General features: G+C 44.3%; 1 long non-coding RNA gene across 2 annotated transcripts; it reads left to right on the top strand.

Annotated features, from left to right (window-relative positions):
* The first annotated feature begins 242 nt into the window (after positions 1 to 242).
* Positions 243 to 26,621, top strand: LOC112839503 (uncharacterized). Of its 2 annotated transcripts, XR_003212220.2 has the most exons (6): positions 243 to 1,004; positions 1,325 to 1,445; positions 7,834 to 7,978; positions 23,479 to 23,571; positions 23,851 to 23,957; positions 26,073 to 26,621. It is a non-coding gene; the product is annotated as an uncharacterized lncRNA (long non-coding RNA). The 2 variants fall into 2 exon arrangements; XR_003212221.2 differs by lacking the exon at positions 1,325 to 1,445.
* Positions 26,622 to 27,538: the final 917 nt, after the last annotated feature.

Genomic DNA, 27,538 nt, shown 5'->3' with positions numbered 1-27,538 from the left:
GCATGAGAGGGGAATGGGTCAGAGGGAGAAGCAGGCTCCCCGCTGAGCCGGGAGCCCGATGTGGGACTCGATCCCAGGACTCCGGGATCATGACCTGAGCCGAAGGCAGTCGCTTAACCAACTGAGCCACCCAGGCGCCCTGTCTTTCTATTTTTCATTTGGGTTTGTAAGCCGTTGGCCAGGAGGTAAAAATAGTTTTTATTATTTTTATCTATCTTTTCTTTAAAATGCTTTATCACATTTGGGCTGGACTTAAAAGGCAGAAACATGCCAGACTTTAGAGAGTTTTCATTTCGTGTGGTTTAGGAAGAGAAGCAGTACATTATCAGCTGGCAAAATGGGGAGAGAAAAGAAAATAATCATTTCCTGAAATGTGCAGCTTTGATCTTGGTACCTCCATAGGACTGACATCTGAAACAGCAGTTTAAAGTCACCCTTTTCTCCTCAAGAAGTGCATTCTGTCCCAATCACATCCAAATTAGAACCTGATGTCCTGTGAAGATCTAGCCATGGAAGCTCAAACTTTTTCCACAGCTGCTGCTCTTGTCTGAGTAGAGCTTTAGAGCCCTTATGTGAATACCCTAATGTCCTGGAAAAGGCTCTAGCTATTAGTCTGAATTTCTCCGTTTTTAGTTCTGGGAAGTTGAATTCCTGGCCTGAGGGACTCCTTGTGGCCTGCAGCATTTGGATAAAATTCAAAACCGAGAGGCATTGACCACATTTTCTCTTGAATTCTTTCTTACTCTAAGAAGGAGAGTCTCCATTAGCCAAAGATTTTAACAAGCAAGATTTGCTCCTTGTTCCAGCTAATGCCGGCATCCGACTCATTTGGACCACTGGAATTTATTTAGTCAAGTGTGCTTTGAAGAACTGTCTAATCCGGGAAGGAATGTATTGAAGTCTGGTCATCCAGCCCTTTCTTCCTTCAAAATGAAGTATTGATTTTCATGCCACTTTAATTTCCCAGGAGGGCAAAAATGGAATGGAAGTAACTCCCAGAACAGGTATGAGTCCAGTGAGGCTTAGCACACTTATATATGTCTGGTACTGGGCACTTGGTTTTAAATTTGGAAATTGGCCTTGTGACTAGAAGACTGCCAGCTGGGGATTTTTATTGCTGGGGTTAGAGCATGAAAGGCTGGAGATGAGACTGGGAGTAGACCTTCAAGTGAGCTTTTCAATGATTCTCAGTAGCTTTAACCTGAAGCAAGATCAGTATCTCATTTCAGAAGGGGCAGGTCATTTTCCCAGTGCTCTCTAGGCTAGCCCCAGAGTGACTTTTTTTTCTTCTTTTTCCTTTTTTAATGAACTGCAATTTAAGCAGTGATCTAGAAGAGCAAAACTTTTTGATTGACAAGGAAGTTGTAGCTCATCACCGTGTACACCGACCTCATAAGTGTACCGACAGCCAGCCAGGAAACGAAAGTCTATGGACAGATCTGGAGGTAATCACTATGAGCTCTATCTAGGGAAGGAAGGCAGCTTGGTTTATTTCCTTTTGGATTGAAAGTCCCATATCTTGTCCTGTCTCTGGCAATGAGATCAATACCGTGAAATGGCCTTTTCCTTTCAGCCTGGCGTGTTCTTTACTCAGCACAATGCGCTGAGAAATGGGGAGCCAGGTGAGCAATATTTTAAGTTCCCTGTCTGATGGTTCTAGTAATTCTAACACCTGGGTCATTTTTTTTATTATACTCGGTAGGTAAGCTTGCTAAAAGCAAACTCACAGTATGGAAAGAGGAAAGCCCAAACTTAATGAAGTAATAGATTAGGGAATTGATCATTCTAATGGGCTGTTATACCTTACAAAAGCTCCTCCTTGCAGATATCCCTCCTTGTAGATAGAGTTAAAAGAAGGTTGGCTATTTATTTTGATTCGTTTTTTTTTCTTTTTGTCAGAATTTAGAGCAGGAAGGGAATAAGAAATGACTGTCTTACCTTACTCTTTCACATGAAGAAATGGGCCCAGAAGGTAAGGCATACTGCCTTGGGTTCCTCAATAATATATATGTATTTGAAAGTTAGTGGTTGCCTATGTTTACACTGTACATATTTAATCTACCTTCAAATAACACTGTTCTTCATATGTAGTGCATGTAGTGTAGATACCTTATAGTAGAGTTTCCCAATTCCTACCCCCATCCCTTCTGATGTTGCTACCACTTGTCTCATCCGTATTCTATAATCACCAATACGTTGTTACCTTATCGATCAATTAAGAATTTAAAAACTCAAAGATTTGATCTACCTTCATTTGTTTCTGCCCCAACCCCCATCCTTTCTTCATGTAGATCCAAATTTGTGACCTATATAATATTCCTTTTAACATTTTTTGTTTTGCAGGATAGATCTTCAGGTGATAAATTCCTTCAGTTTTTGCTTGTCGGAGGAAGTATCCCCAAATTTTGAAGAATATCTTGCTGCATATAGAATTCTAAGTTGGAGGGTTTTTTCTTACAGTGCTTTAAATACTTCACTTCACTGTCTTCTTGCTTCCATGGTTCCTGAAGAGAAGCCCACCGTTACTTTTTAAAAAAAAAAAATCTTTTAGGGCGCCTGGGTGGCTCAGTTGGTTAGGCAATTGCCTTCGGCTCAGGTCATGATCCTGGAGTTCCAGGATCGAGTCCCGCATCGGGCTCCCTGCTCAGCAGGGAGTCTGCTTCTCCCTCTGACCCTCCCCCCTCTCATGTACTCTCTCTCTCTCATTCTCTCTCAAATAAATGAATAAAATCTTAAAAAAAATCTTTTAAATTTATTTAAATTCAATTAATTAACATATAATGTATTATTAGTTTCAGAGGTAGAGGTCATTGATTCGTCAGTCTTACATAATACCCAGTGCTCATTACATCACATGCCCTCCTTAATGCCCATCACCCAGTTACCCCATCCCCCCACTCCCCCACTCCAGCAACCCTCAGTTTGTTTCCTGTGATTAAGAGTCTCCTATGGTTTGTCTCCCTCTCTGATTTCATCTTTTTTAATTTTTCCTTCTCTTCCCCTATGATCCTGTTTTGTTTCTTAAATTCCACATATAAGTAGATCATATGATAATTGTCTTTGATTAACTTATTTCGCTTAGCATAATACCCTCTAGTTTATCCATGTCATTGCAAATGGCAAGATTTCTTATTTTTTAATGACTGAGTAGTATTCCAGTATGTGTGTGTGTGTGTGTGTGTGTGTATACACACCACATCTTCTTTATCCATTCATCTGTTGATGGACATCTGGGCTCTTTCGATAGTTGGGCTAATTGTGGACATTGCTGCTTTAACATTGGTGTGCAGGTGCCCCTTCATTTCACTACATCTGTATCTTTGGGGTAAATCTCTAGTGATGCAATTACTGGATCATAAGGTAGTTCTATTTTCAACTTTTTGAGGAACCTCCATACTGTTTTCCAGAGTGGCTGCACCAGCTTGCATTCCCACCAACAGTGTAGGAGGGTTCCCCTTTCTTTGTATCCTCACCATAATCTGCCGTTTCCTGACTTGTTAATTTTAGCCTTTCTGACTGATGTGAGGTGGTGTCTCATTGTGGTTTTGATTTGTATTTCCCTGATGCCAAGTGATGTTGTGCATTTTTTCATGTGTCTGTTGGCCATTTGGATGTCTTCTTTGGAAAAATGTCTGTTTATGTCTTCTGCCCATTTCTTGACTGGATTATTTGTTCGTTGAGTGTTGAGTTTGGTAAGTTCTTTATAGATCTTGGATACCAGTCCTTTATCTGATATGTCATTTGCAAATATCTTCTCCCATTCTGTCGGTTGTCTTTTGGTTTTGTTGACTGTTTCCTTTGCTGTGCAAAAGCTTTTTATTTTGATGAAGTCCCAATAGTTCATTTTTGCCCTTGCTTCCCTTGCCTTTGGAGACATTTCTAACAAGAAGTTACTGGTGGCTGAGGTCAAAGAGGTTGCTGCTTGTGTTCTCTTCGAGGATTTTGATGGATTCCTGTCTTACATTTAGGTCTTTCATCCATTTTGAGTCTATTTGTGTGTGTGGTGTAAGGAAATGGTCCAGTTTCATTCTTGTGCATGTGGCTGTCCAATTTTCCCAACACCATTTGTTGAAGAGACTGTCTTTTTTCCACTGAATATTCTTTCCTGCCTTGTCAAAGATTAGTTGACCATGGAGCTGAGGGTCCATTTCTGGGCTCTCTATTCTGTTCCATTGATCTATATGTCTGTTTTTGTGTCAGTACCATACTGTCTTAATGATGACAGCTTTGTAATAGAGCTTGAAGCCCACTGTTATCCTTATTTCCTTCTCTATAGGGATTCCTCTATAGATAAAATGGTTTTCCCTCCCTTTCTCTGACTTCTTTCAAGATAATTTCTCTTTGTCTGTGATTTTTTGCAGGTTGAACATGATACGCCTGGGTATCTTTTTTGTTTTACATCTGTTCAGTGTTTTTAATTTCTAGCATTTACTTTTGATTCTTTCTTAGAATTTCCTTTGCTCTGCTTACATTACCCATCTGTTTTTTGTCTAGTTTTTCCTTTAGAGCCCTCGACATATTAATGATAGTCACTTTAAGTTCTCTACCTGATAATTCTGTGTCATATATGAGCCTCATTTTGATACTTGATTGAAATCTTCTCTAATTTATTTTTGATCACAGAACTTGATCTGTGTGTTTTGTTAGTTAGGCTGTGATTGTTTGGGGTAGCTCTTGGTATCAGAGGTCTCAAATTCTGGGCTTCTTATTTTGTTTCCCTTCTTTGGGCTTCCCTAAGTACTCCTCCATACAGAAAGCCTGTATCTCACAGCTCTTTCAAAAATCCACCATCACACTGGACACCTGCTGGTGTAGTTCTAAAGTGTGTGGACAAGAGAGTGTTCTCTAATCTTAGGATTAAACCTTGAGTCTCTGGCCTATGACCCTTCACATGTGTTTCTTCTTTGATAGCTTCATGTCATGAACATGCTATGAAGGCACACACATGTGCTGTGTCTTTCTACAAAGTCAGCTTTATTCAGTCATAAAGTTAATCACAGTTATAAAGCATGTTCAGGCTCCCAAACTCAGTGACAATTCACCATGTGATTAAACTTTGCTTCTTACACATCACACAGAGCAGGACAGAAGACAAGCCACACCACAAACAAGATAACAAAAGGCACAGGAAGTGAACGAACCAAACACAGTCTGTGGGTGCACAGTTGAGATAAGACCTCCCCATCTGGTCCAGGCCAGCTCTCTGCACTTACTGCTTCTTCTGTTCCAGCAGTGAAGGATCTCGGTTCTGTTCAGAGATCCAACGGGCAGAACCTTTGGCGACAGTTGCCTTTTTTAAGTGGTCTGACATAGACGGGTCACGTCTAAAGAGTCTGACATTTTGCTGCCAAAATCCTTCCCTTTTTAAAGGGATTTCATTAGTTTTGGGTCTCTGCAGACCTCCTCTGTTTCTCTGCTCGTTATCAGTTCTGGGGGGTCAGCTGATGGTCTGAGCAGCGGTACCTTAACTGCTTGCGTCCTTTCTTGACACAGGCTCCCGCTTGATGTGAGAGACTCCATTTTGCTCTTTATACTTCCTCATCCTGTGAGGTGAGGCAGGAAGGCTCACAGGGACTGGAGTGAGAGGAATGCCATTGTCTCACAACTTTAGAACAAAGCACTGCTAGAGTGGTTCCCCTGGTGGGTAGGCCTGTATTGTGGAGCAGGTTCTGGGGGTGTTCACAAGCATTACCAGTCCCCTCCACCTGCCAGAGCCATGAAGAAATCTTTCTCTGATCTTCCCCGTGAGCAAGTGGTGGGGCTCGTGGAGGTAATGCTCACCAAAGCAAGAGGTGGTATCCCCCAGTCGTGACGCTGCCAGTCTCTGGCTCCGGCACTCCTTACGCAGACACTTGGTCCTGCACACTCAGTTCTCTGATGAGTCCAAAAAAAGTCACTGATTTTCAGTTTGTCCTGTGTTTTACTGTAAGGACCAGGGCGATGACTTCCAGGCCCTTTATGTGGTGGAGCTGGAGCAGTTGGTCTCGTGTATTCTCCGTACAGTCTTCTGTTATATAAATAACCTAAAGGATGAACATTAGAAGGAAAATCCCTCAAAGGACTAGCAATTTTGTCCCAGTAATAATTCAGAAATAGCAGTTGAAAAACTGATAAAACACCGGAGAAATCTTTTGAGCAAATTACATGCTCAGTTGCTTTTTAATAACATACTTTCCTCACTATAAAAGGAATGTGTGTTCATGGCAAACAGTTAAAAATACAAGGAGGTATATGGGAGGAAATATAAATTGTCCATAATCTTCCTCCCTAGAGATAACCAGTTGACATTTTGCTGTATTTTGTTTTATTTTTCTTCACTATGATAGAAACACCTGCCCCCCAAATTGGGATCATACTAGTGTCCCTTTGCTAGTCTACTGCCCTTTTAATTATTAAGTGTTCCATTTAACCATTTTCTCATCATTTAAATATTCTTTAAAAAATATGTATGTAGTATCTGCATAAAAAATTCACTGTAAGGATGTATCAAAATTTGATTATCTATTTGAACATAGTACTGTGGTGACCATCCTTGTTCATAAACTCCTGTGTACATGTCTTAAAATTACTAGAAACAGAATTACTAGGTGAAGAGCTATTACTATTGAGACAATACTAACATTCTTATGCTTTTGATGTACGCTGATTGCTTTTGGATAGAAAAAGTTTTCTCACCTGCATTTAGTGGTATCCCCCAGTCGTGATGCTGCCAGTCTCTGGCTCCGGCACTCCTTATGCAGACACTTGGTCCTGCACACTCAGTTTGGGGGGGGAACGCGACCTCTGACCCTGCCTCTGGCAGAGTTAGCAGGGGATATTGTGTGACATGATGAGAAACAGAGTACACAGGAAAGAAGATGAGCTTTATAATCGGACAAACTGATGAGTCTTTGATTATCTACTAGTTAAGTAATTTAACTTCCCCGAGCTTCTTAATTTTTCTCATTTGAAAAATGGGAATAATTGCTTCCTTTCCAGGTGGTCGTGAAAATGAAATATTCATTCAACTTTCATTGAACAATTACTGAGTACCTGCATGTGATGTATGCCGGGTGCTAAGGACACAATGATAAAACCGTATAAGACTGTTTGTGTTCTGAGTTTTCCGACTACTGGGAAAGACACCTATCAAATAAGCCTGCAGATAAATGTAAAAATGGAGGTGTGGCCTTGAGCTCTGAGAGCATCTGATAGGGATTTACAGAAGGCTAGATCTCTGTGGAGGTGATGATGGCGGGGAGGTGAGAAGAGCGAGGAGGTGACATGGCATGGAGTGTGGGATGACAGTGAGTGTTCTTGTCAGAGGAGCAACGTAGAAAAAGGCTCCATGGCCGTGTGAAGGAGGGAGCCCATGGGAGGGCTCGCATGGCCTGGGTGGGAAGAGCAGGGGAAGCACCATGATGATCTGCCTCCCATAGAGGTCAGTTCTGTCGTTCTTCCAAGAATAGGAAGTTCTAGGGAGAGTGGAAGGGAGTCAAGAGCAGGTTTGCATTTTAAAGCCAGAATCCTGAATGCAGTCAGAAGACAGTGTGTGGGGGACAGGGAAGGTGGGATGGGGCATAGGACAAGTGCCTGGAGGCCGCCACCCTGCAGAAACTGTGGCAAGCCTAGGACGGAGACGAGGGTGGCTTGGGTTAAAGTGGTATTGAAATAAACTTCTAGGCCCAGGGTGGAGCCGCTTCGGCCCGGGTGCTATGCTTCCTGCCTTCTGCCCTATTTTGCAGTTCTCTGGACTTGGGAATGGAGACTGCCCGCTTCCTGAACGCGAATGCTTCATGTTACATAAAGTTTCTTTGTATCATCTAACTTGTCTTCTTTAATCATTTTTAACAGTGGTGATGGGCAAAAGAGAAGTGACTAATCAGAGAAGGATTTAAGAGGCACTCTGAGTAGGAACCGATGAACTCTGAGTGAGACGACGCTCAGTGGTGTGTGACTCTCGCCAGCGACCTTGCACCGCACAGCTGCGTCCACAGAGGTGGGTTTTGGAGATGCTGTTGCTGAAAGTCAGAGGATGCACAGAGTTCGAGCCCGTTGATGGGCAGCGGATTCTAAGATGTGTAAAAACGAAGTGCAGATAGGGGAAAGCCAAGGAGGGGTGAAGAGGGGGCTCAGTGGCCTGCAGATCCTGACGCGGTTACACGTGGTGGCACGAGTGGTTGATGAGCAGCTTGGACGGACTGGCAGGTGGAGGCGGTGAGAGACAGATCCTGAGGACACCGCCTCAGAAGGAGGAGCACTCCCAGGGATGACGGGGTCACTGTGGGACTGGGGAAGAGAGTTCTTGATGAGATTAGTCATTCCTCTCCTCCTCCCCTCTGCAGGAGGTCACAACCCAGAGGAAAACGTTTTTTTGTTTTTGTTTTCATTTTACAAAAGGGAGGAGTAGTGGTCTGAAAAAATATGTCTGTACAGCACCCAGCACAGTGCTTGTCTCCTAGTAGGTGCTCTACATGTAAGCTGACTCAGCGGCTGAGCTGTCTCCTAGGTCCAGGCTCTATAAAGTTACTGTAGAACTTCTTCCTGAAACCAGGCTTAGAAATGCCTGTCTACTTTATAATGAATAGTGTCCTGGCAAGATTTCTGTTGTGTGGTTTAGATAACATCCTGTAATTAAAATCATTCTCTGGGACCACATCTCCAGTGTTGAAATCCTGTTCTGACCACAGTTGGATCTATATTCACCCATCTTTTCCAAAATACATGCATTCTGTAAAGTGAGAAAAAGAAGTTGTAGCATCCTGAGAGATGGTATTTATCAGCTTGCCAGGGCTGTCCTTGCAAAGCTCCCAAAGCTGGGGGACTTTAAACAACAGAAATGTATTCTCTCGTGGTTCTGGAGGCTAGGAATCCAAAATTAAGATGTTGGCAGGGTGGGTTTCCTTCTGAAACCTGTAGGGGGCGTCCTACCTTGCCTCATCTACCTTTGGTGTTGGCTGCTCTGTTTGGTGTTCCTTGGCTTGTGGATGTGTCACCCCAGTTTCTGCCTCTGTCGCCTCCTGGACACCTTCTGTGCCTCTTTCCTCTTATGAGGAAACCAGTCATCTTAACTAGTTACATCTGCAATGACCCCATTTTCAACTAAGGCCATATTCTGAGGTATTGGGGGTTAGAACTTCAGTTCTTTTTTTGTCAGGGGTACATAATTCAAACTGTAGCAGATGGGCTTAAGAGAACTCACATTAAATATTTCTCTGTTCAAGGGTGCCTGGGTGGTTCAGTCGGTTGAGCATCCTGACTCTTGGTTTTGGCTCTGGTCATGATCTCAGGGTTGTGAGATAGAGCCCCGGGTGGGGCTCTGTGCTCAGCATGGAGTCTGCTTGAGTTTCTCTTCCTCTCCCCCCACCCACTTTCTCTCTCTCTCTTTCTCAAATCAATCAATAAAATCTTAAAAAAAAAATTCTCTCTTCCCATTGCCCTCATGATGTGTCTAATAACTATAAGCTTGCTTTTGTGGATGGAACTGCTGCTCAAAAAATAAAACCAAGTTCTGAAGGCACTCATGAAGTGTGGAATGAGTTTTCGCTCATTGTAAGGGCTAAACCTCTGTGGACAGGACTGCCTGTCTGCCGTGGCGGTGGGGAGTCTAAGTGATAAAGTGATCACAGCCCCTCAGTAGTCATCAAGCTTTCTGCAAGAGAGTTCAATGTTCAAGGCTCATTTACGAACCTTGCTTCAGAATGCTTGCTTGGACCTATAAGTAATTCACTGCCAAATCTTAAAGATATCCCTTGGTTTCCATCTTTTTTTTTAAGTTAGGTTAAATAATGAGGGGGAACCGCGGGTAGATATTTGTGCTTTCTCCCAAGGCTTTGCCATTGTGCAGAAGGACTGGGTTTCACTGAGTCTAAGGAGAATGCAAAATGAACTGCAATAAACAAAATGTGCTTCAGCCCTATTTTAGTTCAATTTAAAATGATAAGGGTATTCAGGCTGCCTACAGCTGCAGCGGACTTAGGCTCCTCTCTTGATTTGGTCTCCAGAAGACACAACAGCAATGTTCAATGCAGCTGCTGTTTTGAGTTGTGTGCTGGACGAAGTGTGGGCTCTGGAATCAGATCTGAGTTTGATTCCAGGTTCCAAATCTTGGTTTTCCTACCATGGTAGGCAGAAGAACGGCCCCCAAAATATGTCTGTGCCCTACTCCCTGGAAACTCTAAAATATGGTCATTTACGTAGTAAAAGAGATGTTGCAGATTTGAGATGCAGGAGTGCCGTGCATTATTCAGATGGGCCCAGTCTAATTACATGAGTCCTTAAAAGCAGAGGTGCTTTCCTAGCTACGGTTGGAGATGTAACGAAGGTAAAAGGGCCAGAGATGTTGGCTTTGAAGATGGAGAAAGGGACCCTGTCCCAAGGAATGCAGGTAGGCTCTGGAAGCTGCCAAAGGAAGAAAATAGATTCCGTCCTAGAGCCCCTCAGAAGGAATGGACTGTGTCATAGATCCTCCTAGAGCCAATGCCTTGATTTTAGGACTTCTGACTTCTAGAACCAAAAGATAATAAAGTTGTCATGTTTAAGCCACCCAGTTTGTGGTCTGGTGTAAGGCAGCAATAGAAAACCAATACACCCTCTTACTGACTGTATGACTTTGTGAGTCTTGGTTTTCTCATCCATAAACAATCCTATAATCCTGATCTTGTGTGGTTTATGTGTGGCTTTGCTGAGATGATATATTATCAAATCCGCTGCTAATCACTTCATGACTTAGTTACGAGTTCAGTCCTGAGGAGTCTGGCAATTTTCTTTCTTGGGTCTGATCTCCAGTTTGGGCCCAGGTGCCAGCAGGTGAGAGGCCGCACTGTTTGGTAGTCTGTGCCATGTGTTCACGGGGTGATGTGGGGACCAGCAGCGGCAGCCTCAGCTGGGAGCTTGTTAGAATTACTGAATCGCAGGTCTCACCCCAGATCCAGGGAGTCAGAATCTGTATTTTTTTTTAAAGATTTTATTTATTTATTTGAAAGAGAATGAGAGAGAGAGAGAGAGAGAAAGAGAGCACATGAGAGGGGGGAGGGTCAGAGGGAGAAGCAGACTCCCTGCTGAGCAGGGAGCCTGATGTGGGACTCGATCCCGGGACTCCAGGATCATGACCTGAGCTGAAGGCAGTCACTTAACCAACTGAGCCCCCCAGGCACCCTCAGAATCTGTATTTTTTAACAAGATGCCCAGGTGATACATATGCACTTTAAAGTTTGAGGAACGCCAGACTGGTGGTTCTCAAACAACATAGATTCTAACAGAACAGACGCCTGGGCCCAGAATTTATGGGGGTGGGACTTCATCATCTCTTTTTTTAATTTGCTTTCCAGTTATTTCTAATGCACAGAGAGTCATAACTACTGGAATAACTACTTAGAAATGCACTTGAATATATGAGACAAATCAGAACTGTGAAATTTTCAGTTAATACCTTTTTCTCTGAGGCAAACAGCTATGCTATGTAAGTATTACTAAGTGCTACATTTTAAAAAGGTATGTAAAGGAGGAAACATCGAAGAACAGCAGAGACACTTTCTCACTGTTCTGATTCCTGTTCCGGCTTTATCATGTGCACTTAATTAGACTTCTTCCAGAAGACTCATCCAGTTTTGCTTCATTAAGAAGCAGTACTTCTTAGATAATTCTATGACATGGAAACTTGGCATTAAAAGCTGTTGGCTATTTTCTCTTTAGCAAGAGAGATCTTTTTTTTTTTAAAGATTTTATTTATTTATTTGAGAGAGAGAATGAGAGATAGAGAGCACGAGAGGGAAGAGGGTCAGAGGGAGAAGCAGACTCCCCGCCGAGCAGGGAGCCCGATGCAGGACTCGATCCCGGGGCTCCAGGATCATGACCTGAGCTGAAGGCAGTCGCTTAACTGACTGAGCCACCCAGGCACGCTAGCAAGAGAGGTCTAAACACTTCTTACTATTATCAGAAGACAAGCAACAATATTTGGAGAGCTTACTCCGTCCTAGGAGTACCTGCATCCCTCCCTTCATAGACAGAAGCATAAGGAGGAAGCTTGGCAGTTCTATCCCACACTTCCAGTGGCCATGACCCAGAGCACAGAGTTGCTTTCCAAGAACCAAAACTAGCATCTCCAGCACATCTAGGGCAAAAGATCCAGAGGACAGCGTTCAGATTCAGACTCATATCCAGGAGCTCCAAGTCCAAACAGCTGGGTAAGGGCTACAGACAAGAGCCAAAATCGAAAATAAGGAGCTGGGTGCAAACCAGGACAGGAGGGCAGTGGATGTGGAAGATTGTGACAAAGTTCCTGCATGGTACCCACAAACAGCTTTGGGGGATTTGAGCTTCCACTGTGAAAAGCAGAATGAGCTGGGACCTAGGTCCGACCAAGGAGCCATCAAGAGAAAACTCGCCATGGTATCCAGCAAGGCCTTGGCAACCCTGCACACTGACCACCACACTCCTTGCAGGATTTCACAGGATGTGGTCTTGTGGGATCTCCCCAGCCCCAGCTTACTGACCCAGAACCCAACAGTCATGCCCATGGGCAGGCATCTTCGGTAGAGTCTGGAAATGCAGGCCGGGACAGGCCATTCTGGGGTTTCCACCTCAGTGAACATAAAACCCTGTGACAGCCTTTTTATTATCAGAAATTACAATTTTCCATTGTTGGACATTTGGCGGCGTTTTATTCGCTACTGCTGGCTGGCTGTGGCTTCTAGCTAGGCTTAGGATATTTCTCCCATTCCTTTCTTTCCTTTCCCTTGTCCCTCCCTTCCACTCCCCCTTTCCTGTCTTCTTAGTCTTACACGCAGGGTCCCAAACCGCTCTTGTCTAACGCTGTTTAATCATATCAAATTACACATCATCCCTGAGTAACTTCCAGTAGATTCCAGAACATCAGACTCCCCAGAGGTGGGGGTTGTTAGGGCCCTAGAGTCCTGGGGAGAGAGCCTTGGGCTAACACATCTGAGCTGCCATCACCCTAGAACCCATCTTCAGAGACGGTGGGGAGCCCAAGTGTCTGCTCTTCTCTGAAGTTGTGCTTCTCATTGTAGATTAATGTATTGGCTTTCTATTTTCATAAAAAAATCATATAAAAGTCAGACTCTTAAGTCTGAAAGCCACTCACTAGGTGGTCCCATTGCTCAAAGAATACCTTCCTTCACTCTGGAGCGAGGATTATAACCCAGCAAATAACAACAAAAATAATTATGGTGGAGGTACCTATTTGATGTGATTCTCACAATACCCGTAAGAGTACAGTTTCCTCCCTTTTCTAGATGTGAACACAGGCTTAGAAGGGCCATGGAATCTGCCCCGGGTCATATGGCTGGCCCCTGTTGTCCCTGGCGTCAACCAGGCTGCCCGACATCTGGCCGTGCACTTCAAGCACGTCACACTCGTCCCTCTTGCCATCCCTCCTCCACCTCTCTCCCCTGCCTCCCCACGCCCACCAGGCCACCCTCCCTGCTTTCCTCCCCCTACCCCGCAGCCTTCTCCAGCGCTGCCCTGCCCCGTCCTCCCCCCCAGGCCTCCCACCCCCGTGCTGCCCCCCGCCCAAGCCTGCTCAAAGCCACTAATGTCAGCCTCCTTGAGCACACAGGGACAGCCTGCCAGGTGCAGGGCAGCTAAGTGGCACGTGGGTTCAATCATCTGAACCCGCTGCTGCCCTTACCCCCAGAGAGAAGCCTCGTTGGGCGAGTGATTGGGGCCTCACGCTGTGTGCCGGTGTGCGGGAAATATTCCCTGTGCACTTTGTGCTTATTAACTTATTTACTCTTCATGATATTGCCCCGTCTATGGAGGAGCCACACACGTCGTAAGTGATTTGCTTTGGTCACATTGCAAGTGGCAAAGCAAAGCTCCGAAGCCAGGCTTGCAGCTCCGGTGTCCACGCAGCCAAGGATAAACCGGGGTCCATAGGCTTCCTGCCTTCTCAGCTCTGCAGACAGCCAACACCACAGGATCCGATCTTATCAAAACAAGGCAGGAGGAAATCGGGAATGATTGGAACCAGGCCCCCACACTCCTTCCCAGGTGGTGGGGCTTTGTGTCTTGGGCAGCAGTTATGCTTGGGCAGTGGTGCTGCCGACAAGGTCTTTTCTTGTGGCCGTACTGGAGACAAGTATGAGCTGTACCCTCCTTCCTTCATGACCAGCCCCCTCAAATCTCTGAGATCAAAGGCGCCCCAGGTGATTAGGCGAGACGCAGTGCACTCTGGGCGGGAGCGGATGAAACCGTGGGGCAGGCCAGCGAAGCTGTTGGAGTTTGTGGCTGACCCGTGGGTGCCCTTCTGCTGCAGCCTCTGCTGGAAGGAGAAGTGGGGCTCCCTGGAGAGCAGAAGTTGAGTGTCTGGGAGGGGCACTCTTTCCCACCTCCCACCAAGGGCAGGGCCCTATGGAGTCTCCCGTGAGGCTCAGGTCATTCTGGAAGCAAGGCTGTCAGCTGCCTTCTGTTGGAGGTCAGGTGAGGCCAGGAGCAAACTTGAGCCCACAGGTCGTGGAGGTGACTCTCACCTTCCCCCAGGAGCCATTGCTGCCCAGCCATGGGCATGGACAGGACCTTCCAGTGATGTCGAGGTAGACCAGAGCAGGGAGGTGGTAACAAAGGGAGCCCTCAACTGAACAGTCAGCCAGAGCAATCGTAGCTGAATTTGAATACTTACCCAAGAAGGACTACATTTTCAAGTAGTAGTAACTAAAAAAAGACCATTGTGGTTTGAGTTTACTGGATTGGGACAAATTTCATTTTCCCACTGCTGTGTGAGAGCGGGGCTCCCTTTTTAAGGAAAGACCTTACAGTTATATGGGTAGAACAAGTTTCATGTTGGTCCATGGACGATTTGAGAAGGTCAGTTTATAGGTACCACACATGCCTTACCACATTTGTCTTCACAGCCTGGGGAGGGAGGGCCATGTGGTGGGAGGCAAGAGGAACTGGAGTAGCTTCCCCCTCGAAATTTCAGGTAGGATTCTGCTGGGGACTGCTGTTGTGGGACATTTTCAACAGGGGGAGACTCTCAAAAATAGTTTTTATACACACACACACACACACACACACACACACACACACAGTGTTGTTGCTAAGAAGAAAGATTAAGCCATGTATGAGGATTGAAAAGGCTGACACTAGTGGCTGGTGTTTTAGAAAGGTTGGTCATGGACAGCTGGTGACAGCTGGTGACATTTAAGCAGATATCTGAGTGAAGTGTGATACAGCTAAATCTTGCTTGAAATGGGTAATGAAATTGGGGTGAATTTTTTGTGTTACGGACTGAATGCTTGTGTTCTCCCCACATCTGTGTGTTGAAGCCCTCCCTCTCCCCCCCATGTGATGGTATTTGGAAGTAGAGTCTTTGGGAGGCACTTAGGTTTAGATGAGGTTGAAGGTGGGACCCCTCCCCCTCCCATGATGGAATTAGTGCTCTTAAAAGAAAAGAAGAGACACCAGAGCTCTTTCTTGCTCTTTCTTGTGAGGACATGAGAAGGGGCTGTCAACAGGCCAGGATGACATCTCTCAAAGGAACCAAATCTGCTGGCATCTCGATCCAGGATTTCCCAGCCTTCAGGCTGTGAGAAATGCCTATCTGTTTGTTCAAGCCACCCAGTCTGTGGTGTTTTGTTGTAATGGCCCAAGCTCACTAATATAGTTTGGATTTTTGTCTTGTTGAGTTAATGTCCACTCTTACTCATTTCATAACTTCTGGAGATAAGCTCAAGAAGTTCTCTCTCTGGGATCAGAATGCTGTCTCCCTAGTTTTGGGAAGGTACAGAGTAGCAGTAACATGAACCAGAGAGGGAGTCATAGGAGGAGAGGTAAGGAGTCTAGGATGTTCTCCTTCCCTTAGTTGGCATATAGGGAGGCCTCGGGAGACCAACTCATTTATAGTCCAAATCAAACTTATAAAATTATTAGTATCAACACAAGGGAAACAGACATGAACCGGGCTCTTAGGGCAAATTGGAATGTTGGTTATCTTAGTTTAGTTCCTGGTTTAGTGATAATCGATTGTAATCCAGCCCTGGCTCTTTTCTCATGAGTACCCCTGGGGCACTGTCATCACCGCTCCAGGCTTGGGTGGCTGGCTGGTGATAAACACTGTGTTTAGGTTTAGGGGAAGGAACAGTCTTTCTTAGGCCTCATTCCTAGGTGTCAAGTAATAAAATAGTAGGGAAAGCAGTTACCTTGCCATTGTTCCTTGTAGGTATGCTTCTAGGAGGGGATTTACAGTTTAGTATGGAAGAAGTTTGTGCAGGATGCTGACATTCCTGCACTCCATGCTCTTGTATCATCTTGATCCCATTCAGAGCCGCGGAGTGTACAGTTCAGAATCAAAGCTCAAGCACCCAACTGCCTGGGTTGGCTCTGTAACCTTCTAGTTGTAGGACATTGGGCAAGTTACTGAACTTCCCTGTGCCTCTGTTGCCTAGATGTATTTCAGAACAGTATCTTTCTCAAAAGGGTGCATGAAAGTTAAATGAGGTAATTTATGGAAAGGTTGTAGGCGGTGCCTGATGTATATTAAAATGCTCCATTGATGATGGCTCTTGCAATCATTATGGTTAAACATAATTATGTTTTAATAGCTAAATCTCTAACAGATTACTTGTCCTACTTTATGGATAAGGAATATGAGTTCCAGTGTGGGTTATTGTGGCCAGAGGAAATGCAAAAGAGTTGAGGCAGGTCATGGAATATGGGCCAGGTAGAGGGGTGAATGGGAGAAGGTTGAGGAAGCCAGGCGGGGAGGAGTCCATCTGTGGAGGCAGGAGGACACTCGATGTGGTCTGGGGACAGCACTGAGACCAGTTCTGCTGGAGATGGTGGATTGAGCTGGAGAACAGTGGGCAAGAAGGGGCTCCTACAGTGAAGATTTTGGGGTAGGAAGTATCTAGAGGGCCTCCTACAGCTGGCTTTCCCTCCTGGCTGTCTGAGGCCTCTCTGCAACCAAAAATGGGTGAATATTTCCTGAGCACATCTGGGCGAGGTGCTACTTGGGTCTTTGGGAGTCCATACCAGCTCTCCCTCCAGTAAGGCACAGCCTTTGAGTTAAGGGTCTTGCATGCTGGGCAGGTACAGAGAAGCAGAGTGTGCCTCCCAATCTGGGGGCCATCCCACCGCTCTGGCTGAGATAAGTTTATTTGAGCTCAGCTTCTATTTCTCCACTGGTTGTGACTCTCTTAGTCATGAGGATGGAACCCAATTCGACCTGGCTTAAGAAAAATGGGAATTTATTGGCTAGCATAATTGACTTTGTTGGGAGATACTGGCTTCAGATACAATCTGACCCAAGCGCTCAGACAGTGTTATGAGGATCCACTTTCTCACCATGTCTTGGCTCTCTTTTCCATAGTGTTGGCTTCCAGAGCAGCCCCAAGTATGTGTTATTTTATTTATTGAAATTCCAGTTGGAAAAAGCAAGTTCCTTTTCCCTGCTGCCCAGCTTGTCTTGGTCTTGCTGTATCCCATAGGTTCTTGTTGGGCCACAGACCCAACCCTGAATCAACCACGGTGGCCAACGAAGGTGGCATTCTGATGGCCAGGCAGGCTTGGGTCGCAAGCCTCCATTTGGAGCTGGGACCAGAATCATGAGGATGTGGCCTGAATACAGGGGAGGAAACTGCCAGAAAGGCAAAAACAACAAAAACCAAATAAAATAAAAGTAGCGTCTTTGCACAGAGCCAACAAAGGGATTGGTAAAAATGAGATTATGTGTCTGGAATACAGACCCAAGTGACTTTTAGTCGTAGTTACATGGAGAATGATGTTAGCAGCAGTTTTCTTCTTACTTGCTCTAGAATTCCTCAGGCTTTGCCAAGTGGGTCCTGCACACCCTGCTGTTGGCTTATTTTTGAGCCTGACCACTTCTGGCCATCTATCTTAAATAAAGCACAGTATTCCAGCTTCATTTCTAATTAAAATTATGTGATATTTGCTCTCCTTTCTTGTTCATTTAATCTCGACTTCTCCAATGTCTCCCTCCTGTTCTGCTGCTGTCTGACCAGAGGCCTATTCGCCAAGGACCCAGCACTGCCATCTCATCGTATCCAAAGTTGACCAGTGTTTCAGGATGCACCTTATGATATTTCCTCACTCGGCCTCCCTGGAGCTGAAAGACTAAATGGTAGATAAATTCTGTGATCTATGACTTAAGCTCTGTGATGAAGGGGACCTGTGTCATTTAAATCTTAAATCCTCTTGCAGAGGCTTTTGGGCATTTCTCAGGAGGACTTATGCTGCCAAGATGTAAATGCTGAGAGTTGATTCTGTGAATAATGTTATGAAAACATATAAGCAGGTTGCTAGCCAATGGAGAGCTTTCGTAGCCAGGCCAGGGTGCCTGGGCTTGGGTCTGATTCCAGTAGGGAGACATCGACTATTATTTTTTTAACATTTTTAAGTAATCTCTACTCCCAACATGGGGCTCGAATTTGCAACCCCGAGATCAAGAGTCCCGTGCTCCACCGGCTGAGCCAGCTGACTATCTTTGAGTCGGGGAGAGACACCCTCCTCCTCATGACCACCACGTGTTGAGCACATTCTAAGTGTCAAGCCTGAACATGTATCTTCTTTACGTATGTGATTCTTTCTTATAGCCACAATAATTCTGCAAGGGGAGAATTCCCTTTTCAAATGGCACCCACTCACCTGAAATCCCACCTCATTCTTGGCAGGAATCCCTAAAAACACAAAGGGTCCACAGAAAACCAACCACCCAACCTAGCTGCATGCCCATGGGGCAAGGACGGTTGGCGTGGTGCCATGTCATTGTATGGAAGAAGGCGTGAGGGACGAGTTCATCTCTCTCTGCTTGTTTGGCAGGGTAGCCGAGGAAGACATCCTGCGAGGGTTAAAATAACACGGAAAAGGAAATGATGCAAATCCCCCTCAAATCAGTTGCTTCCCCCTTGCCTCTTCCTTGCCTCTTGCTTTTTCAGGGTGGAGGTACCTGTGCCCCTGCATTTGCAGTCCTTCCTCTTGGCTGACAGTCCGTCCATCTCCCTGTCACTGGTTCCTCTGTTGCTTTCATATCCCTTATGCCTGATTCTCACGTGCTCACTGCCTTCCTCTCCTCGGCCCTCTCCATCACCCATCGGCCTCTTTGACTTCTCCCACTACGACCCGGCCCGTCTACTTCCTGCGTAGAATCTGCAGCACTTTATCTGTCTCTCAGTGAGAATTTGCTCGATGTCCTCCCTTGTTTGTTTAAGTTTGTGTCCTTTTGTCTGTTTGACTGATTTGCTCCCCAGGGAAATCGCACTTTCCATGCTGCTTATCTCTCATTGTCCAACTTTTGTTTCCGTCAAGGACAGCAGCTGTGTACCTGAGCAGCATACTTGGATTTTGTTCTCTGTCTTATTTCTCCTTTGTGATGCCTTGTGCTTGAACTCCAGCTCCACTACACGCTGACTGTGTGGTCCTGGCCAAGTTGCTTTACCGCTTCAGACCTGTGCGTCCTTCTCCGTTAAATGAGGATGGTATTAGTACTTCACTTGTGGGATTCCTATGAAGATTAAATGAGCTATTTCATATATGGAAAGTGTTGAGAACCTTATCTGGCACATGGGAGTCGTCTGATAAATGTTAGTTCACACTGTCGTGTTGCTGGTGCTGTTACATTGTTCTGACATTTTTTACATTTTTTTTTAAAGATTTTATTTATTTGTCAGAGAGAGAGGGAACATAAGCAGGGGGAGTGGGAGAGGGAGAAGCAGGCTTCCCGCAGAGCAGGGAGCCCGAGGCGGGGCTCGATCCCAGGACCCTGGGATCATGACCTGAGCCGAAGGCAGATGCTTAACGACTGAGCTACCCAGGCGCCCCTTTTCTGACATTTTGTTTCACTGGACTTTCCCAAGAACAGCAACAGAAGTGGCTCCATGGAGGGACAGAGGGCAAGTTGGATGGGCGCTAGGAGGTGGGATAACACATGTGCCCTATGCCTGCTTAATGTTCCAATGTCCCTTTTGCAGACTCGGGAGGAAAGTCATCTGTCCTTCAAAAAGAAGACACACCATTCTTGCTTACAGATTAAGCAATGAAATTAAAAAAAAAAAAGGTAGCTTGGTTAAATACTGACTTGATAGAAATTTCTTTTAAAACATAGTGAAGCCAGGGGCACCTGGGTGGTTCAGTTGGTTAAGCGGCTGCCTTCGGCTCAGGTCATAATCCCAGGGTCCTGGGATCGAGCCCCGCATCGGGCTCCCTGCTCAGCGGGGAGCCTGCTTCTCCCTCTCCCTCTGCCTGCCTCTCTGCCTACTTGTGCTCTCTCTGTATCTCTCTGTCAAACAAATAAAAAAATAAAATAAAATAAAATAAAATCTTAAAACATAGTGAAGCCAAAGCAAGCAAGGCTCAGTAGGTTTGGTGCCCCATCTGCTTTGTTCTCTTCTGACGCTCTGTCGAGATTCCTAAATGCAGGTTGGATTTTCAAAACGTCTGGACCCAGCTGTGCACATTTTTAAAGCTGTTCAGCGGTGACATTATAATCTGTATTTCTTGCTACTTGGCTGTGCCTGACTTCTGTGCCCTGACCCCCAGAGGGGAGGCCAGCCCCTGTTCTCTGCTCAGATGGTGGGAACCTCAGGTGACCAACTCATTTATAGTCAAGTTTATTTTTGTTTCTGGTAATAAAGGTAATAATGCTTATTACTGAAACACTGAAAAATAAAGAAAAGGGTATAGAAGCAGCAACAAACACTCATAATCCTTTCCCCTGGAAATGGCCATTCTCAGTGTGGTGATGTGTGTGTAAAAGCTTTTGTTTGTATATATATACACACACCTATTGCTCTATATCTTTTTTTAAATAAAAACAAAACTAGGATCATGTTGTATATACATTTGGAATACTGGCATTTTTGATAGCATTATACCCTCTTTTTTCTATCCTTGTGTGTTTCTTATAAATATTTTTGAAAATTGCCTTAATATTTGGTGGGTGAGTGTTCTGTCAGGTCAGCGCCTCCAAGAAGCAGATGCTAGGAGAGGACTGACCATACAGGAAATGTACAGAAGTCCCTGTGAAGGACAAAGGGACAGGGAGCAGGGAAGTCTGACACCTGGGAAAGGAGAGTGGAAGGAAGGTTTGCGTAGGAAGAGGAGCGTGCTTCTGAGAAGGTCTTGCCCAGGCCCAGGCTGATGGGGAGTTGGTCTCTGGGCAAAGGTTGCCCGTTGGGCCATTCACGTGTTGGACCAGAATGGCCTGGCCCTGGCTCCCACACCATGTTTAGTAAGTGGTTAGGGGCAGCAGGGAGGAAGCATGGCCTCCACACGAACGCTGGTGTGGATCCAATGGATGACAGCAGGAGGCTTCTGGTCAACTCTGCTCCCCCCACAGAAGACTGTGTTGAAGAAGATCTATCTGAATGGCACAACTTCCCGGTCACCACAGATGTGCCGTAAGTTCTTGAGTTAACCATTTACTATTTAGTATTTTGACCATTCTCATTTTTGCTGTTATAAATTATGAAGCAATACACATTATTTAATATAAATCTTTGTGTTCTTTATTGATAACTTCCTTACAGTAAATTAATATGCAGACTTCTGGTTGCACATGGTACATTGCAAATACAAGTTTTTCTGGGCTATCTCAACTCAATAAGAAAGGTAAAGAAATCAACAAAGTCAAAATCTATGAGCTTAATCCTAGAGACAACAATGGATGAGACTTTATAGAAATTTTAGAAGATGGAAAAACATTAAGATAAATGTTAACAGATCAATCAAAGGGAAGAATGTTGAAACACAAGTTGCCTGCAGAGGAAGAGACCAATAATCCTTGGAACCCCTGAAAGCTTTAGGGACTGGAGGTGTCCTGTGTCTTAGAAGAGTGTGGGGACTGAGAGTAGGATTGCTTGGAAGTCTTTATAACAAGTGGGACCTTCTGATGACCGCCTTCCCCCCGGGAGACCACCCTCATCCAGGAGATGGGAGTTTTAATCTCACAGAGGCTTGGTGATGTGGGGATGTTGGACTGGACAGAGGACATAGGCTGGCGATGTGGGGGTTGCCATGGCATATAAACACAGGGATTACATAAAGGTCTACATACATACCCTGGCACCTTCCACCATCCCCCCTTCTTGGCTTCAGTTTTTCCATCTGGGAAAATGGGGATAAGGTAATAATAATACTTTACCTTCCAGTGTTGTTTTAAAGATAAAATATATAAAACATGGGGTGCCTGGGTGACTCAGTCAGTTGGGCTTCTGACTCTTGATTTTGGCTCAGGTTGTAACCTCCAGGTCATGGGATCGAGCCCCACATGGGGCTCTGCACTCAGCATGGAGTCTGCTTGAGATTCTCTCTCCCTTTCCCTTTGCTCCTCTCCCTGCTCAAGATGTGTGCCCTCTCTCTCCGTAAATAAATAAATAAATAAATAAATAAATAAATAAATAAATAAATTCTTTACATATAACATGGAAGACTAGGTACGTGGCATCTAGTAAGTGCTATGTATTTGCTATCATTGTCACTGCTGCCATTATATATATATTGAGCTTTCACTTTTTTCCATTTATCCACTTTTCTGATCTTATGCCATTACACTTTTTTTTAGCTTGTAATCCTTTATAATTTGTCTCTTTTTCTTTAGAATATTTTACTTGAAGCTAACTTAAAGATGTGGATTAATTTGTAAAACACTGACCTCTTTATAGCCGTCCACTTTCAGTATGTGTATGTCTGCTCAGTTATTTAAGTATTCTGTGTCCTTCAGACATGTTTTTAGTTTTCTCATTAGTCATTGCTAATGTAAGTGGAAATTTTGATTCCAAAATATTTTTAAACTAGTAAATACTGACATTTAAGAAGGCTTTCCATACTTATTTTGTAGTTGGCTAACTTAATATTATTAAATATTTTTAGTATTTTTAATAGCTTTTTGGTAGATTCTCTTAAGGTTTTATTTAACAATGCATTAACTCAACAAATATATTTCAAGCTGGTACTATGAGGTGGAAACACAGTGGTCAACAGGACCAACACAGTTGCTTCCTCCGTGGAGCTTATACTCTGGTAGGGAAACATGCAATAATGGGTAATGATGAGAACAGAGCTTGTCACCTAAGGCTTCCAGAATGCCACGGCAATAACTACATCCTTACAGAAATTGAATCAGTAGTGAAAAGTCTACAGTCCTCCTCAATCACCTGCATTATAGGTAAATTCTACCAAATATTTGTGGGACATAATTCCAATCTTGGGCCAGTTCTTTAAGAGAATAAAAGAATGAATGTTCTTTAATTCACCTTATAAAGTTAGTATAATCTTGGGATCCAAACTAAAGGATTCAGATATGAATGAAGATCTGGCAGCAAATGAGGTACGTATACCTATATTTATAGCTAGAGCTTTAATGACCTAGTCTGATTTATCTTCAAAATGCAAAGATGGTTGGATACTAGAATGTCCATGAATGTCATTCATCCCATTAACAAAACTGGAGAGGAGGTGAGAGAGGAAATCAAGTACAGTAGAACCATATCCTAACTTATACACATTCAAGTATATGCTTTTCAGGCAAACAAAGGCAAATGGCCAAGTGACACATGTCAGACCTGCTGGAGCAGCGCTCACTGGAGGGAGACACCACGGAGACAGGAGCAGGAGAAAGTGTGTCTGTCTGCTTTGACCCATCTAGCTTGGGCCTGGTGATCTGGGAGGATCAGGCAGCGGACTCCAGGGAGGGAAAAAAGCTGTGGGCTTTTAAGCTCCATGATTAGGGAATCATTAACTCTTCCCTCACGTGGTAAGGAGAGGGGCTGTGGGCCAAACCTTTTAGCATGTTTGTGGCCAGCTAATACCAGGATTAGCCATCTCAGCTCCATCCTGGCAAGATGGGGAACAGAAGTCCAAATCCTGTGCTTGACCAGAGTATATTGCTTCCAACAGTGGTTCTGAGCCAGTTTCCTTGGAGCTTTGCAGAAGAGCAACTCTTTTTCTGGGAGGTCAGCCTTCGGGACCAATCTTGAAAAAATAAACCCTTAACTGTCAATACTGTAAGTATAAAAGAAGAGAAAAATAACAAAAAATGAGAAAGTTAGCTGTTACTTACCTAGTTCATAGTATATGCCATATATTATTGTATACAATACATACCTTTTTTACAGACTCATTCTGTACAAGGTTGAATATGTCAAATCTTACATTTTTGCACCACCCCCGGAAGCAGAGCTGCCCAGCTGGCTGGCTTGTAGGTGATTCAGTGAGATTTCCAAGGATTGGAACATATGCAGCTGCTTCTTTTAAGGGCTGATATTAGAACCTAATTACTCAGATGAGTTAAGAAGCCACTAAAAATCATTTTTCTCTAACACAGTTCCTATACCAATAGTACGTAAAAGTTCGTAAAAAAATCACTTTGAGGGGCGCCCAGGTGGCTCTGAGAATGGAAACTATGTTGTTAGTGAATCTCGTCTGGGGCTAGTCGATCTTTCTTCCCCCTTTACTCTTCCCACCCATCTCTCCTTCCATCCCTGTGGAATGCTGCCAAGTAGCACCCCTGTTTTCAATAGTATGAAGTTAAAAATAATCTACTACTCTAACATATCTGCTTTTGTCTTTGAGTATTGCCTTTCTGTTCTTGTTGATATGCACCCAGAATTTTGCATGGTCATATCCTTACTACTAAAACTTTGAAGTCTGCTTTTCTCATCTAATATTATCTATAAATATTTTATATACCTAAAAATTTCCATTTTATGAATGTATAATACATTATAATCAAACTAATCATAAAGCTATAAAATAACTTTTCTATTATTGACATTTGGGTCAATTTGGACATTTGGGTTGCTTCCATTTTAGGGTATTGAATATGGTTCTACTATATATATATTTTTTTCTTCTTTTATTGCCAAAGGACATAGTCTCAGGATTGGAATTATGTGGTCACATGAATATTTTCTTTGGTGATGATGCAACCAGCAGTGTATGAGTCTACCATTTTCACCATACTCTTGTCATTGAGTATCTAACAGCTTTTACTCACAAAGAAGAGTGCTTGTACAAGGAAAATGTTCACTTAAGTGATGACAAATCATCTCTGGGTGTTAGTGGAATGAACTTGATCGTTTCCCAGGTTGGAAAATGTCATTGTTTTATTTCACACTCATTTGGTAAAATCTAGAAGCACCACGACCATATAGTTCCATATAGTGCCTTGCATAGTAGGTATCCAGTAACTTACTGATTTAATTTTGTGTCCTAGAAGATGTTGACCTGGAGCAGTCATGCTATACAGAGGCCATGGTACCTACAGTAGAAAAGAGGAAATTAAAATGGGAGGTTAGGTGAGAAAATGTGGAGGAGATGTTATCTCCTCCATGCTTGGCACCCAAACTTGGAGTGACATGCTTGGTGCCCATTGGCATAGTCTTGGCTAATACGTTACTCTGCAGGCATTCTCTTTCACTTCTGTCCCCATCCCTTGGGTTGTATGTTTACTGGCTGTGGAAGACTCTTTAGAAGGCATGTTTACAACAAGCTCCCTTCCTGTATCTGCACCTCTTTCCAATGTGACTTTGCAGTTTCTTCCATCCAGAGGTGGCACCCATTCCTCTGCCCTTGAAGTTTGGCTGGCCTTGGGACTTGGCTTTGAACCATGGAATGTGTCAGAATTAACACATGCCCTCAGGAGGCTTTGCATACTCTGGCTTCCTGCACAGGACAGTCTGCTGGATGATGACGCAGTTGCCCCCTCTGCCTCAGGCCACATGCACCACCCCCGGAAGCAGAGCTGCCCAGCTGGCTGGCTTGCAGCTGACCCAGGGAGGCGCTCAGCAGAACCCAGCCTGAATGGCTGACTGCGGTCGTGGGAGTTTGAGGATGGTTCGCAGCAAAGCGGTGGCTGATACACCAAGGGTCAGAGTGTGCCACAATGTGTGTGTATCCACTGTGTTGTTTTGTAGAAGAATTTAGTCAGATATTACTTTAAAAGGATGAAACATGAATGTACAAATGAAGACATCTATAAAAAAATGGAGGGAAAGTCATCAAAATGTGATGGATTCTACCCTCCAATTGTTTCCTGTATGTATATATATATATATATATATATATATATTTATGTTTTTAGTATATATATATATATATATATATATTTATGTTTTTAGTTCACATTAAGAAGTTGAAGCTGGACACCTCAGATGATCAGATGATTGAATTGTGAGGGAAGACGAAAGCTGGTGAACAAAGAGGCCTCGTAATAATTCTGCGGCTCCTGGAAGATCAACTTTTATTTGCTTGTTTGCTTTTCTATGTAGTCATTCAATGTGAGCACTCAAGGTCACTCCCTAGCATTCTAGAGAAGTCTGTGTGTGCAAGCATTCAGGGCTCCAGGTTTTTTCATCATTTTGACCCATGCACCCTTAAAGTCCCTTGTTATCTAAATGGTTGTAAGCCTGTTATGGGTTCTGGAGTTGGAAGAGGAAAGAGCATGAAGGCATTCCCCTTATCTTAAGCCCTGATGCCTCCGTAAACACTCTGTTGCAAACCCGTCACTTTGGCAAACACTCTGTTGACAACAACTCAGGCAGGAGATCATGCCTCACTGAGAGACCGCGAAATGTACGGTTTGGGGCCAGAAACACACTGAACTGCAATCTGTTTTTATGGAGTGGGGGAGAATAAATTTGGGTGAAGAGCCAGCAGTCTCCACCAGAGTGATGTGTCTGAATTTTTTTTTTTTTTTTTTTTTGCGAGAAGGACAATGGGAAATTTAAATTAATGGACCCATACCCAGTGGGAAGGCCCTGATGAAGTGATGTGTGGGTCTATATTTAAAATAACATGTTTATGGTACGATGTATCTGTTTTCCTGATTTACAGCCTTCATTCCTTAAAATTAATTGACCAGTTAGACACGAGGACTTTGCATTCTTTTTTTTTCTTGGTTCTTCAATATCTCTCTGTAATAATTTCTTTTTTGTTTTCACTTCTGGGGATCAAGAATATGGCAGACTACTTGAGTGCCCATATGTCATTCTGAAGTGACATATGTGTTTCTGAAGTGGCCTCCTGATCTTGAAAGAAAATGTGGAGTTAGCTCAGTGCTTCTGAATAAGGTAAGCCAGGAAAAAAGTCAATCTAAACTGACCCACTCCCCAGTCAGTGCCAAAAGAAGAAAAGGTGAAGATTACAGATGATAAGGTGCTCCCCTGTCCACTTTTGCTTCCAGACAAAGCCTAATAAACAAGTTCAAATGACTCCATTTTTCTTGGGGACTGAGGACCCAGGAGCTTGATTTCTGGAAACCCAGTGAGCTGTCGGAAGTCTGTGTCAGAGTGGCTCTCAGTAAATGGTCCTCGTTGGTCCGTCTGCCCCAGGAAGAGCCATCCTGGAGAATGGAGGAAGTGGGTGCTGGCCCTGGAGGTGGGTGCTTGCCATTTAAAACTCCCACCATCCTCGGCAGCTGTCCCTGCTCGTCCCTGATCCCAGCAGGCTTGGGCCCCAGATGTGCCTTCCTTCGGGGCGCCCACCTCAGAACCTGGTTTTCTTCGACTTCGATGCTTCTTGAAGAGTCCTGCTTCATCATCTCACCTCCCTGCTCATCTCCCTCACTTCACAGTCGTCGGCCTGA

Source organism: Callorhinus ursinus, unplaced genomic scaffold (genome assembly GCF_003265705.2).
Source record: "Callorhinus ursinus isolate GAN/ISIS: 27379988/994484 unplaced genomic scaffold, GSC_fseal_2.0 scaffold23, whole genome shotgun sequence".
Lineage (NCBI taxonomy): Eukaryota > Metazoa > Chordata > Mammalia > Carnivora > Otariidae > Callorhinus > Callorhinus ursinus.
This window is presented reverse-complemented; position numbering and strand designations above follow the sequence as displayed.